The sequence below is a fragment of the Grus americana genome, chromosome 1 (genome assembly GCF_028858705.1).
Source record: "Grus americana isolate bGruAme1 chromosome 1, bGruAme1.mat, whole genome shotgun sequence".
Taxonomy (NCBI): Eukaryota; Metazoa; Chordata; class Aves; order Gruiformes; family Gruidae; genus Grus; species Grus americana.
In genome coordinates this window covers 176,603,521-176,618,356 of record NC_072852.1, presented here as the reverse complement: position 1 = coordinate 176,618,356, position 14,836 = coordinate 176,603,521, and positions in this window count along the sequence as shown.

Sequence of the window (14,836 nt, the reverse complement as noted above, 5' to 3'; positions counted from 1 at the left end):
AGAATTAATTTTTTTAATATATAAATATTTAAAACAACCACATTTCCTGACACAGTCCACTGTGGCTCCTATAATGCTTTCTTTACTATCTGTACCCAATACAATGTTTCAGGAAGATTCAGAAAGGCTTAAGAAAAAGGCTGTGCAGAAATAATTATGTTTTTCTGAGATCTGCTATGGTTTCCACAAAAGTATCTAGGAACTTTAATGCTAAGACTTCTATTTGATCCATCAGACACACTCTCAGGCCAAAAATATGAGCCATTTACTGTTCCTCTGCTGTGGTAGTACCAGATAAACCCTTATCTGATAGCTTAGTATTCATTTTAAGAAACCAGTCTTGAAGTTCTGAAAATACAAGCTCATCTTTAAGTTTTTAGGAGTTTTTATGTAAATGTACTTATTAAAAAGATTCTGATCAAACTTATCATACCCTGCTCATATTCATGTACAGGATAAGTAGTGAGCTTGTCTTACTCAGGTTACATTTTTCTTTTGTTGGTTCAAGTCAACTGACTGAAATGAGATGAAAATTCAATATATTGTATATTTCATGCATCAAAAGCCTTTTCAACATTCATTATTAACTTTTATAGCAAAGGCTATCATAAATATGCCACAATATTTGTCTTATATTAGGGTTTAAAAGCCTTCAGCCATTTATCTTACATTGTTGTCATATTTTTAATAATTTCCGCTTACATGAAATGCAATACTTTCTGCTTTTTTGTTTATGAAACCATTGTGACCATTAAAGTGTCCTTCCCATGCACTAGACCTACTACTGAAAATTCACTTCTTCCTTTGAAATGGCAATTGTTATTGCTAGCATTAATTGGTACATATGTTTTACCACATTTTTGAAAGTAAAGCACAAGTGTAAAACATGATGTAATTGAAGCTGTACAAGATTTTCAAATGTGTATCAACTGGACCCAAGCAATTATCTTCTTAGTGCTACTGGAAAATTTCACACAACTGCAAAGAAAAGGAAAATCACTAACATGGACATAAATAGTCTCTTATATGACTTCACAATTTACATCATGCTGAGTAAATCTCAGGAAATTAATATACAAATCACCTTTTTATCTAAATACTGTTGACCTTTCATAAGTATCTCATAGGTCATATGAAAGAGCATCCACTAGTCTTGGCATTCATCAGCCCTTTGTGGCACAATGAGAAAAAATATTTTCATAAATTACTTTGCAATTATCTAATAACATATTATTAGTGAGAAATAGCTATGTAAGTATGACCACTTTGAACTCAAAGTCAACATCTTTGAAAGGAAAAAAACCAACCCTGTGCTGTAAAGAAACCCAAACCAAATATGGCGGGGGGGGGGGGGGAAGGGGGGGAGAGATAAAAATAAAAATGAAGCTTGATAAAAGGAAATAAGGAAATACGATGGAGCAACCAAAAGGATAAAATATTGGCAAATTAAATATATTATTAGAGACACTACACTGGCATCTCAATATAAATGTTTACCACCCATCAAAACCAACTCAAAAAATCTAAACTGCTGAAACAAAAGATTAAAGCATGCGTATGAAGTGAAATAAATCAACTGGTAAAAGATAAGATGGATCAAAGAAAACAGGAGAGACAATTAAATCTAAAGCCTTAATGAAAGTACCCAAAAGAAATTTTGAGAAAGTACTTGCTGAAAATTTAAAATAATTAACAGAAACAAATTCAAACATCTCAGAATCAGGAAGAATGATAAAAGTGTTAAAAATAATTAACCAGGTGCACAGATGATCATGGTATAAAAGAACATACAAGAAGTGTGAATAAAAGCTAAATTTGTAGAAAACTGAACTATTTCAATGATTTACATTTGTTGTGGAGGACTTCGGGAAATTTGCCACATTTAATTGTTCCTTTACTGGGAGGGAACTGTCATTAAAGACAAGTGTCATCAGAATAGACTAAGTGCTAATCAATAGAATAAAATACTCAAATTTCCAGAAGCAAGTGGTATTCACCCAAGAGTATTAAAGGAAACCAGACATAAAATTGTTGAAATATTAGGTGTGGCTTTAATTGACCTCAGGAAATGATGTGTGGAAAATAAAATGAGTTAATAAAAATATTCAGGGTCATATGAGAATCTGCACATCATTAGGTCTGAATATTACATAATTGTGATTGTTAAAAATTGTGCTAAATAATAAAATTATTAGCTTAACAAAAAATGAGGAAAAGTCAACATGGTTTTCTTTTAAGGAAATCACACCAGATAAATAAATTAGAAATCTCTGAAAGATTTATTTAATAATGTGTATCCAGATTTCCAAAATTTTTTAAGATGATCTTGTAAAATTTATTAAAGGGACTAAGGCATCATGGTATAAAACCAAGATCCTGACAAGGATAAACAGACAATAGGTGAATGACGATGATGTTTGCAACTGATAAAAAAATATCGCGGACAGTAAAACCAAATCCTAACTATTGAGAGTTCTAATAAATTTGTAAAAATACATAAAATTAAAGGTCAATGCATATAATGCATGTGTAGAAAATCGCCCTAATTGCACAAAAACAAAGTTTCCAAATTGGCTGTTCTTAGGGAAGAGATCTTGTATTCTTTATAGATAGCTCTGTAGTTGCATCATTATAATGTGCAGCCATAGGCAAGAGGTAAATATGCTACAACTTCCTACTAAAATAAATGAGAAAATAGAAAACATTTTGATGCCACTGAGAACCTCCAGGACATACTTAAATTTTGAATACTGAATACAGTTCAGAACTATGATATTAACATGGTATAGCAAAAGATCCTCAGAAAAAGTAGTAAAAGGCTGACAAAGATAACAGAAGATACAGAATAGCTAGTGTAGAATGCAAAGAAAATATGTCTCTTTAGCTAGGAAAGACACCAGAGATGAAAGATAGCAAATTTTGTAAAATAATGAGTGCTGTAAAATGAAAAGTGATTGAGAGGACAAGGAAAGATCTTTCATTCTTTCTTTATTACAACACAGGAATTATTTCTTTATGACAACACAAAAATTTGGGTTGCCCAGTGAAGTTATCAGGCAGCGGCAGAAGTTACACAGGAGTAGACAAGAATATAACCATATGTTTGTTTGTTTGTTTTTTCTGAAGCTGCTGCTGCTGGTCACTAATCAAAGATGAAATCTGAGAGTCAATGGATCTTTCAACAGAAATGGTTCAGACATTTCTGTGTTCTTACAGGTAGTTTTTATTCTTCTTTTTTTAAACACTCAAAATCACTGAAGGCCTGTGATGATGTGTTACCAACTAATTTCCATCATGTGACCTATATTTTTCTTTCTGAAACAACAGGAAGCCCTCCATTTCATTCTTCCTTATACACTGGAGCCAATGTAAAAGAAATTTTGTTACTGTATTTAGCAGTAATACGGATGTTGCATCAGCAGCAGATGCCCTCTGATGTTCATTGTAAACTCTTTGATCAAAACAGTCCTGTGTTAATTACTAAAGGTCTAGACACCTTCCTGCCTTCATGCTGAGCAATTCTGACATATTTTAGCAGTCACTATTGTGTTTGTGTTATACAACCATGGGATTCTTCAAACCCTTCAAAAGCACTTTGGGGCAGCCTGAACTTTGAACTTTGACTGTATTTGTAGCTTATACCGCATGTATTTTGGTGCAATGGTACCAGGCATCAGATGAAGGCATCTGTCAGGCTATGGAGCACTCCTTTGCCTGTGGTCAGACAGCCTCTCTCTCCTGCCTGCCTGTTTGATGAAGGTCCTTGACTTGCAATATAATAATAATTATAAATAAATAAAATGAAAAAAAAAAACCCCACCACAAAACATTAAAAAACCTCACATCAATTTTCAGCTCTTTAATGCTCTGAATTAGAAGAATTGGGTATATTTTGAAACCAACTCCAATAACACCTGCATGAGTGAGGAACATAGGTAATTGGGCTATATAGGACAAAACACAAAATCAAAAATCACCCCTACATCCATTTAGCCCTTTGACTCACTGTGGGTCACAGGCCACCATTATAGATGAGAGATGTCATAGCTTTTGATACAAAGAAATTAATATCTTCCATTTCCATAACTCTTTTTTTCAGCTGCCACATGGGTTTTATAATTCAAACAATCTTTCTTTGCTTTAGAGATTTAGCATTTTCCTGGTCCTAGTAATGTAGGCTAGAAAATGCATGAAAACATACTCGGTGCAAAATACTTTCTTACCTTCATCTAATTTGGATAAAGTCAAGGAAATTTATTTCCATCACTTCAAAGCTAACATCTTTACATTCAGAAATCTGCCCACAGTTTTCTTCCCTTAGGCCTTTAAAATTCTTGGAAATTTCTTTACACTTGTAACAGGACTACTTGTTGCTAAGGAGCCATTTTTACTCTGTGCTCATCCATTTATGAAATTGTCAGGCTACTTAATGCTATACCAACTTTAAACTTCACATCCACAGTGAAAGATACAAAATTTTTGGATGTCATTTGCTAAGAATATATTTATATAATATGTACTGGGTATACATGAACTTCCTCTGATCAGGTGCAGGTCTGTGGGATTGTGTTAGAATGCCTTAGAGCTTCTACTAATAAATCTCCTGAAAGTTAAATGTTTGGGTTTAGGTTCATCAATTTGCTTTAAGTAATTTGTAGAGAAGGAAGAGCAAGAACATATCTGTCCAGACGGATGTAAACATAAGCTCATGCACCTGCAACTGCCCGGGAACAGGAATCTAAGGTACAAATGCAGTGTACAAAACCAATCAGCATGCAAGTGAGAACAACCTAAATTAGCTGAGAGAAAATGCTGAAAATGGGAAGCCTTGGATCCAGGACTTCATTTCATTAATGGCTATTTTGCCTAATATCTTTTTAATGTTAAAGGATCATAAACTACAAAATGTAATCTATAAAACATCTTATGCAGAGCCGAAACCCAGAAATTTTGTATGATGAATGCCCAGTTTAATAGATTAGAAAGTCATATTCCTTCTCACACTTGTGCTCATGCTCTCTTTCTCTGGCCCACTGAACCTTTCATGCTTTGCTGCCTAATGACACGTTTGCAGCAATGTGGAGATTGTGTTACATGAAATCCCCTTATCATAGTTTGGGCACCAACTGCAAGGTCAATGGGTATAGTAAATGTAAAAGTTAAACATGAGGTTACAGAGAGAGTATGACATCATGAATTCACAAAGTAACACTTTTTTCAGTCCTTGGGCCAAAGGAAATTGTGGATCAAAATACCAATGTGATTTGTTTCTGGTTGGTTTTTTTGTTTGTTTTGGTTTTGTGTTGTTTTTTTTTTTTTTTTCTGTTTTCCAAACAGAATTAATATGGTGCTCTGAAAAGAAAAGAGGACAACAGAGAACTTTGTGCAGATTACTAGAAAAGCTGCTATTATATTAAGAATCTTGATTTAATTTTACAATTTGTAAAGAATGGCATAAGCTTTAGGTACCTCCCTTTCTCATCATTTACTTTTTGAAGTGGCAAGATGATAAAAGTCTTCTCAGGACAATTGGGGGACTGGCCAAAATGTGGTAAAAAATGAGCTTTGTTGTATCAGGAGTAAGGAGATCTGAGACAGGAATAATGTATGGTTTATGTCCCTTGGAATTTATGAAAAAAAATTTCAGTTAACTTCTAAGCATTCTTGTTAGAAGGTATTTCCATAACTTTAGTCTTCTCCTACTTAAACATCTTATTTCAGTTTCTATCTGCAGTTTATTCTTAACTATTCTAAATGTATTTTTTCCCTGCCCAATACAATCCTGTAAATAATTATTTTGTCTTTGTTGTTTATCAATTTTTCATAGTCTGTCTCATTCTTAATTTAACTGTGTTCAACAATGACTACAACAATGAGAAGAAAATTGGGAAAAGGAGGGAAATAGAAATCAGTACAGCTTATTAGAAGGAAGAAAATATTCATATGAATGGGATAGAAAACTGGAATGGTCAGTAGGATGAAACATGGATAAAGAAAAAGAGGCAAAGATGCATAAAAGCATAAGTAGTAAGAGAGCAGAAATGTAGTTTCTTTCCAGGTCTTACGTTTCCATGCAAGAATTCAAAACCAAATCTTGAACCACAAAGTATTAAATAATTTAATATCTGCAATACAGTGATCAGGGCTCAAAAACCATCATATTACTTTTGGAAAGTTTTATTAGTACAGACAGGTTCGACCACGTAGTTTATTGGCAGATCCAAAATTACATAAATTAACGAGATTCAGAATGTAGTTTATGGCCACTTTTGACAGACTCCTTTTCATTAATTTGAATTATAAACAATTACCCATTGTTTGAATATATATTACTCAAGAGAAATGTTGAGACCATGAGAAAAGTTATTTATATGGCAAAGGTTCGTTGTATCAAAAGTTAAACTCAATTGATCAGAAAGATATTTTCTTGCTTAAATATTTACTAACTTCTTTTATAAAAAAGAATTTGGACACTTCAGCCCTCATCCAAAAAAAATTAAGATAAACGTTAAAGTATGTTCTCAGCAAAGTTTCTGCATTTATACTGTCCACGTTAGAAAGACTGATATTGGTTATTCAAAATTCATGCTTATCGATGCAGCCTACAGTATTCAAGGAGTTTGAAATCTCTTGATGCAAATTCTAATATATGCATTCTTCATGCTTCAGGAATCTCTATTCAAATTTGACTTTGGCAGAACTTTTAACCTATCTGTCATGTATTCCTCTCATGTCTTCATCAACATATTTTAGAATATCTTGTCATAAATCCTGTGTGCGTTAAGTATACAGTATGATCCATGTTTTGCGGGGCAAGGGGGAGGGATTTTAAGAACAGGGAATATACAATTCTACCAGGTTATACATGAAAACGGGGCAAAGGGATTGAATCTTGGTCAACCTGAACTGTACTCCCATCTGAACTGTCCACCCATACAGCAGAGAGTGCAGCTGGTTTCACCATAGGATGAAGTCAGAATAAATCTGGAATGTACAGGTTGACCCATGTGCTGGTTTTGGTTGAGATAGAGTTAATTTTCTTCATAGTACCTAGTATGGGGCTATGCTTTGGATTTGTGTTGAAAACAGCGTTGATAACACAGGGATGTTTTTGTTGTTGCTGAGCAGTGCTCACACAGAGCCAAGGCCTTTTCTGCTTCTCACACCACCCCCCCAGCGAGTGGGCTGGGGGTGCACAAGGAGTTGGGAGGGGACACAGCTGGGACAGCTGACCCCAACTGACCAAAGGGATAGTCCATACCATATGACATCATTCTCAGCATATAAAGCTGGGGGAAGAAGAAGATAGAGAGGGAACGTTCAGAGTGATGTCATTTGTCAGAGATGGCTGAACACCTGCCTGCCCAAGGGAAGTGGTGAATTAATTCCTTGTTCTGCTTTGCTTGTGTGTGTGTGGCTTTTGCTTTACCTATTAAACTGTCTTTGTCTCAACCCACGAGTTTTCTCACTGTTCTGATTTTCTCCCCCATCCCGTCGGTGGGGGAGTGAGCAAGTGGCTGCATGGTGCTTAGCTGCTGACTGGGGCAAAACCACAACAGCCCAAGAAATACGAAGTACTCCTATATCCTACAACACAGATTTGTTTTATATCCCAGGTTAACATTTTAGATACTAAACCATTCCAACTGTGTGTGATTCAAACCAGTTGTTTTGCCTGAAGAGGAATATTTTTTGCTACTGAGAATTTATCTTCTTATTGATCATCCAGACTCACTTGCAGTTCATGTGTCTTACTGTAATTAAATCCTGAACCACATAGCTGTGCATGTAGACCTTTTTTTTCTTTTATTTTTTGATGGGGAGGAGTTTTTTAATTATGTTTCCAGTAAAAGGAGATCAAAAAAGTTGGAAGTCTGACTTGTTGATGTTACATTTCATTACATTATAGTCTTGATGGTCTGACTTAAGAAAAGGATAAATGACTTAAATATTAATGTTTATCAGTCTTAAGGTTCTTACCCTATGAATTTACATAAGGTAAACTGGATATGGGCAAGTTTAAAACATGCAAGCCAAAACCCTAATTCTCTTACCATATCCACTTAAAAGAATCACTTCTGCAACACATACAAACAGGCATATTTATTTTTGCACAGTGACATTTTCAGGATTCCAATTCCTTAAAAACATGTTATGTCAAACAAAGCCAGGTTACAAGTTTAACATTGTGCTCTATGTCTTCACTTGCATTCTATACACACATGTCCAAGATATAAGGGAATCATAGTAAAAGCATAACATTCAGTAAACTGCTCTGCAAATATTGCAAAACCTAGGACAGCTTAATTGAATGTATTTACAACAATATTTGTACATTTTCATAATGTATTTATTCTCTTACATTCCAAACCATTGTACACTTATTTTGCTCTTTAGTTCCTTACCATACTAAATATATTCATACCTCAACATCCCAAGATACTTCTTAAATACTAGTTTTGTTTTCAACTAAAATTTATTAACTTCTGACTGGACTAGTTTGACGCAAAAGTCATATAATACATCTGCAAACAGTTGCACTCTCATATGACAGCACTGGAAAGTTCATATTTATGACATACGGCTAACCACATCATTCCTACTTCAACTATGTCCCACTTGCAGGGAAGACTTGGTCCTCAGTTGCCAGTCTCTTCTTGCACAGAGCAAGCAGCCATAGTCTGATACAAGCTCTTTTGGTATGCAAGGTGAAGGCAGAAGCTTTTTAGTTAAAGATTAAGTCACCCATTAGCATAAATCTGCTGACACTGTATCTTGATTTGACAATTCTAGAAAAAAATATTTCTTTTTTCTTTTTCTCCACTTAAAGAAGTCATCTGTTCTGTGCATAGCAGTTACTTTGCATCATTTTAGTAACAGGTCTTTCTTTGTCTAATTGTAATTTTACAATTAATTGTAATTTATGACAATATAAATTAGTGAACATTGAAATGAAAAGGACATAGATCTTATCTGCTTATCATTTGGAGGGTTTTGGTTTTTTTTTTTTTTATGGTTGCTTTTTAGCAGGGAAAGACAGCAGTCAAGCAAGTAACGTTCATTGAAGACCTTGTTTTAATTCGGTTTATATTTTTTTTTGTGACTAATTCAGCTCCCTAATATCAACTAAGCATAACCAAAGATATTTTCGTTTCCTGCCATAGAAAATATGTTTTTAAAAGATCATGTGTTGTGTAATCATGGCAGAATCCTGCTACGTGTTTCTCTGCAAGGTTCCACACACATGAAGATGTGTTACATAAACATCTTAAATAAAATATAGCCAAAATTTCAAAAAATTGAATAAAAAATAAGCATCTGAATTTAAAGACAAAAGAAAATGGTCTGTGATTTAAGAAGTGCTAAACATTCACGATTTACAATTGAACAGTCAATCCATTGGCTGTTCAGAACTGCACAAAGACAGACCATGAACTCGCATAAAAACCAAGCGGTTTACCTACAATAGCTGCACAATGGATCCATTATTTCAAAAGTTGCCCTTAATCACAAAAAATATATTCTTAAACTGTGTCTATATACACAAGGTTGATAGGAATATGTAGGATGGTGTAAACTATTCGTGAAGTAAATGATAACATGGATAAACCTATAAGAAACTTAAGAAGATTTACAATTTCAGACAGATCACACTATCTGTTATTTTTCTACACCTCAGTGTTGGGATTTCTACTAATTTCGGGTGCCTAAATCTGGGTTAGTCATGTTGGCACCTTTATAAATCAAAGAAGAAAACCATGCATCTCAAGTGGGTGATTTATTTGTATGCCTGTATTCGGATATGAACCATCTGGTGGAAGGTGTCTCTCTCCAGTTTTTCTCTTCCTACAGAAGGCCTCGGAATAACTAATACCCATTGATTACAGAAATCTAATGAATCTAGTGTCTTTAAATAATCCTATTTTATGTTCTGAAGGCTTCTAAAGTTTAATTATATGGATATGTCATGCAGCTTACTGTACTAAATTGTTCATTTATCCCTGAAATCTAGCAGGATATCCAAACCTTAGGTAGCCAGGAGCTGCAGCTACAATTTTCTGAATACTTTTTCTGTTTCTAGGTTAATGAAGAGATATCCTTTACTTCTTTTGCATGTCATTTGGCAGCTCAAAATTATCCACTCTCTGAAGATCATAACAGCGCTTGATTTCAGAGCAGGGAAATTGTTTTTGTTCAGTACATAGTTAAGTCTTGCAGTTATGTTCTAAATGGAATTCCTGTCACAGTTATTTGAAATAAACTGTGTGGCCAGCTCCTTCTAGGCATTTATCAGATTTTAGAGATTCATCTTGCCCAACTTATATATTTATCTTAAGAAATGTAGGTGTCCACAGTGTGAATGTCTGCATCTGAACTAGTCATTTTAGGCACCTTTTGCAGTCAATGGAGAGAAACACACTTTTAAAGTGTGATTTATTTCACCTTTAGAATGAGATGAATCATGCTCTGGAAATACTGATTTTGCTGCTCTAGCTATAAGAAAAAACTTAGGATGTATAATTCTGATGTGGACATTTGCACAGTAGATACCTATATTTGAGAACACTCTATATTAACGAAATAAGGAACTGGATATTTATTCATTCAGCCTGCAATTGCAAGTCTTCTTTCTTTATTTCCCTTCATATGGGACAAATGACCATTTTCAATTAATTGATATCCTGGAAAATATGCAGATATGGAAACAAAAGAAAAAAACCCTAAACCCCAATACACTCCGTTTCCACACTATGCCTACATGTGAGATTTTCCACTATGTGACTGAAATATACAATCCAAATCTTTACAGAATTGCACTTGGAAACATTTTACCATTAAATAGGAAAACAAAACCAAGAATTCTACATTAGGCAATAGCAACTACTGTAGGTGGTTTTTATAACAGCTCTGCTGAGTAAGGGTGATTTACTCATAACTTTCTTACAGAACAAATTTCTGACTGAAGTGATGCACAAAAGCTAATTATCATGATAAAGAAAATGTCTCTGAGTTAGCATTTCCCATACTTAACCATATCGTGCCAGTATTAACGAGTATTAATTTACTGTGCTCTCACACCTATGTTCACTGTATGTGTCATTAATTGGACAATTACGGTTAATATTTTCAAGCTTAAGCAACTGAAGTAAACATTTTTAAATTCAGCCTTTCTCATCACGCAGGTGGGTTGCAAGATGCCTATTTCAAATATCTAATGACACTGAATGATATATATGTATGAGGGATCATGGATTCTATTTGCCTACACATAAGTACCTAATATCTGGGATACTTTAGAGCTTCTCCTTTAAACTTCTGTTGCCACTCCAAAACTTCATCTGTGTCATACCTGCCAGCCCGGTGTGGATGCCTTAGATAATTTTGGGCATCTCAGATGGTATTAGACACTTACATGGGGGTAACTAAACTGAATGCTCATCTACTTAATTTAAATATCTCACCTTTGAAACAGTATTTCTTCCTGGAGGCCTTCAAAGGCAGCCCTCTACAGTGACTTTTGTTGGGGACAGCCTCCATATTAGAAATAGTTCACTAAGGATACCAGATTTTACACACAATCTAGCCGTCTAAGTGAAGAAGACTGAATATGCTCCTGGTTCACAGACCTAATTCTGAAGAGTACTAGACTTCTGAAGGAAAAGATTTTTTATTTCTTTAAATTTTTTATTTATTTTTTAAGCATCATACCCTCATGGAAAATCTGGGAAAATCTGGGGTGACAGAAGTGTAAGTTGTTTATACCTCAGCTTTGACTGCTTTTCAAACCCTTAGAGGGTGACGGATTTGGCAGCTCCATAGATCCTCAAGGGGAAGCTGTGGATAGCCAGTGATTACAGGCTGTATTATTCCCTGCCACTGCATTTCTTACCTTTGCTAGTAATTTTCTTTATGGTTTAATTTCCAACAGTTGCAGTCCTGCACGTGGAAATCAAAGTTTTGCTGATTTAAGGATTTTGAGAGTCTCTCTGCCCCTAAGTGTACCTAATCCTCATGTACTATGAAGCAGAACTATAATGAAGGGAATTTGCAATGAAATGTAAGGTTATGCCAATTTGAGCAGCTTTACACATAGTATAAGGCTGAAGAATAATTATTCTGCTGAATAATTTATACATTCTCATTTAAGTTAGAACAGATATATTGCATGGATAAGCTATTTTTAAAGAGAAATATTTCTGAAGTTATTTTTACACACTGAGATTCTCTTCTGAGTTGGCAGCAAGCCTGTATTACCTAGTATATGTACATCTGTTTGGTACAGTAGATGCAAAAATGTCTAAGAAGCAAAAATGTCTAAGAACTTGATATTCTCAGAATTTAAAGTATGTAACTAGTTACTGACTTCTAAGATACATTTGAGCGACTGTTTTTAAATATTGAGATTTTAAGTATTACTTTAGGATAAATAAAAATTATTTTTTTTTCTTTTATGGTAAGTGTACAAAGTCAGGTCCCTATTTTACAAGAAAGAATGTAAGAAATGACTGCTTTCAAATAGTGTTTCAATTTATAAGTCACTAGATTGGTTGCAAAGTTATCTCCCTAAAATCAAATTGTTTTTGTTGAGAATAAAATATAGTACTCTTGGGGAATGTCTTCTTGCGAGCAATAAAAATCTGTTTCCCTAATATTCTTTTTACATTTCTGAGATACTATTATTCTACTGTATTATCCTTCACACAATATTTTCTATTCTGATGTTTTGATAAATATTATACCGATTATACTGGATGCTATATTTGGTAGGAAAGCTAACTTTGAACCAAACTTCTACCAATGTTGGAAACACACCCTGTAAACAATCTGGGATCCTGATTTCTGATTTGTGCATACCACACAGAAGCTTCAAACATGAGTTGTAAATATTGCATTTGATATTTTATTCGCTCAGCTGGAGATGTCTTTTGGATTAGAAAAAACCTGGAGACACGAGACATTCACAAACATGAACATCTACAAGAGATCTGGATGCCAACACCAGGATTATGATAAATTGTGCATGACTGAACACCCAGTTTTGGACTAATTTGGACTAAAAGTTGGACTAATTTGTGAATAGTTGGAAGATCTCTATTAAAAATGTTTATGTTTTAGAAAGTTTACATTTCTTTCTTCAATGTGTAGATCTTTAAAAGACTGAAGACATATCAAAGAAGTTTTACTTTGAAAAAGAAAAAGAAACCTTTCTTTTTATTGACTTATTTGTGGCTTTGATTTCAAGGCACAAATTTTCAATAAAATTGGACCACAAAATGTCAATAATAAAGAGCTTTATTGAATTATGACTATTAAATGACATTTTTCTATGTAGATCTTTACTAATGCTGATTATATTTCTAACATCCCTCATTGTCGATAATAAAAACTGCAAATGTAAAAAATAGCTTAAAGGAAAGGTGCAAAACTACAAGGTTTCATAAAAGTTCCATAAACAATAAAGGATCACAAGATTAGTCTTTCTTTTGCAAAATGGATTTTTTAACACTACTATATTGGTAGAAACAAATTAAAAATGGCACCCTCAGAGTCATAGGAAAAGATTTACCTATTTTGCTTGATAAGTTTTACATTGAGTTCAACTTGAATTATTCTGTATTTATAAAGCCTCTAACATCATCTAGAAAATTATATTCTTGGAGTTTAAGTATCTAGCATAAATAAATCAGGAAGACTAATTCATTTCAAAATCAGACATAATGTTATGGTATTTTTCTTGATTTGTTTTACTTAACCAATTAAAAACTTTCAAAATTGTAATTCTGCTATGAATTCATTAATAATTGTATTAATAAACATTAACAGCACTGCCACAGCTATAACACCAATGACTTTATTCACTATTCAGGGGAACCCATTTATTTTGTCTTTTAGGTATTGCTTCTATAAGCACTTCAAAGATGACTATTGTCTTTTGTGCTTCTTTTGGTTTTTGGGTTTTTGTGGGTGGTGGTTTTTTTTTTTTCTTCTTTCCCAGCAGCAAATATTTTACACTCATTAGAAAAATAATCAATAAAAGGAAAAAGAGAAAAGAACATACTGCATCACAATTGGCTGTCACTAATCTGTAATGTCTCAATGGGTTTGAAAAGAGTTGGGTAGGGAAACTGAAGAAAGAGCATAGACTTGATTTCTTTGTGTCCATCCAAGCTTTTGAATATAAATTCTCAGGCACGAGAATGACCACTTTCTGCCAGTATTGTTTTCTTTTAAAAACAGCTTTTCTAGCACTCCTGTCCTTGACCTTCTTTCTATCTCAAAACCAGCGTCAGCAAGAAGGAAATTAATAAAATCTCTAATAAACAATAAAAACAAAAGATAAAGGCTTTTTGAAACATAGAACAGATAAATCCAAGGCTCCTCAGTAGTCCCAGAGGACCTTAGTTTTAATTACCCCAGAAGACCCTAATTTAAATACTTTTACTTATTTTGATTAATACAAAAGATGTTCATATAATATAGGAAAAAAATAGGTATAACTCCCATGTATAAATACAGGCCAATGTGAAACAAAGACTTTCTAGTAAAACTGGTTGACATTCTGGGGAAAAAAATCAACCCAAACCTGTCCCCTCCTCCCACCCTCTCCCCTCAAACATGACAATGAAGAAAAAGAATTGGAAAGACAGAGAAAATACTAACATTTTAGAACATACTTAGAATATTTAACTACAAAATTTACAAGCAGCATTTTGAGGAATTCAGTTAGTGATTTCATTGATATTTGTTGTAGATCTGATTCTACTGTGATTTTCATACTGTGAAATCAAAGTGATTATTTGAGAGAAAAGATACTATGCTAGATTAACAATGATGA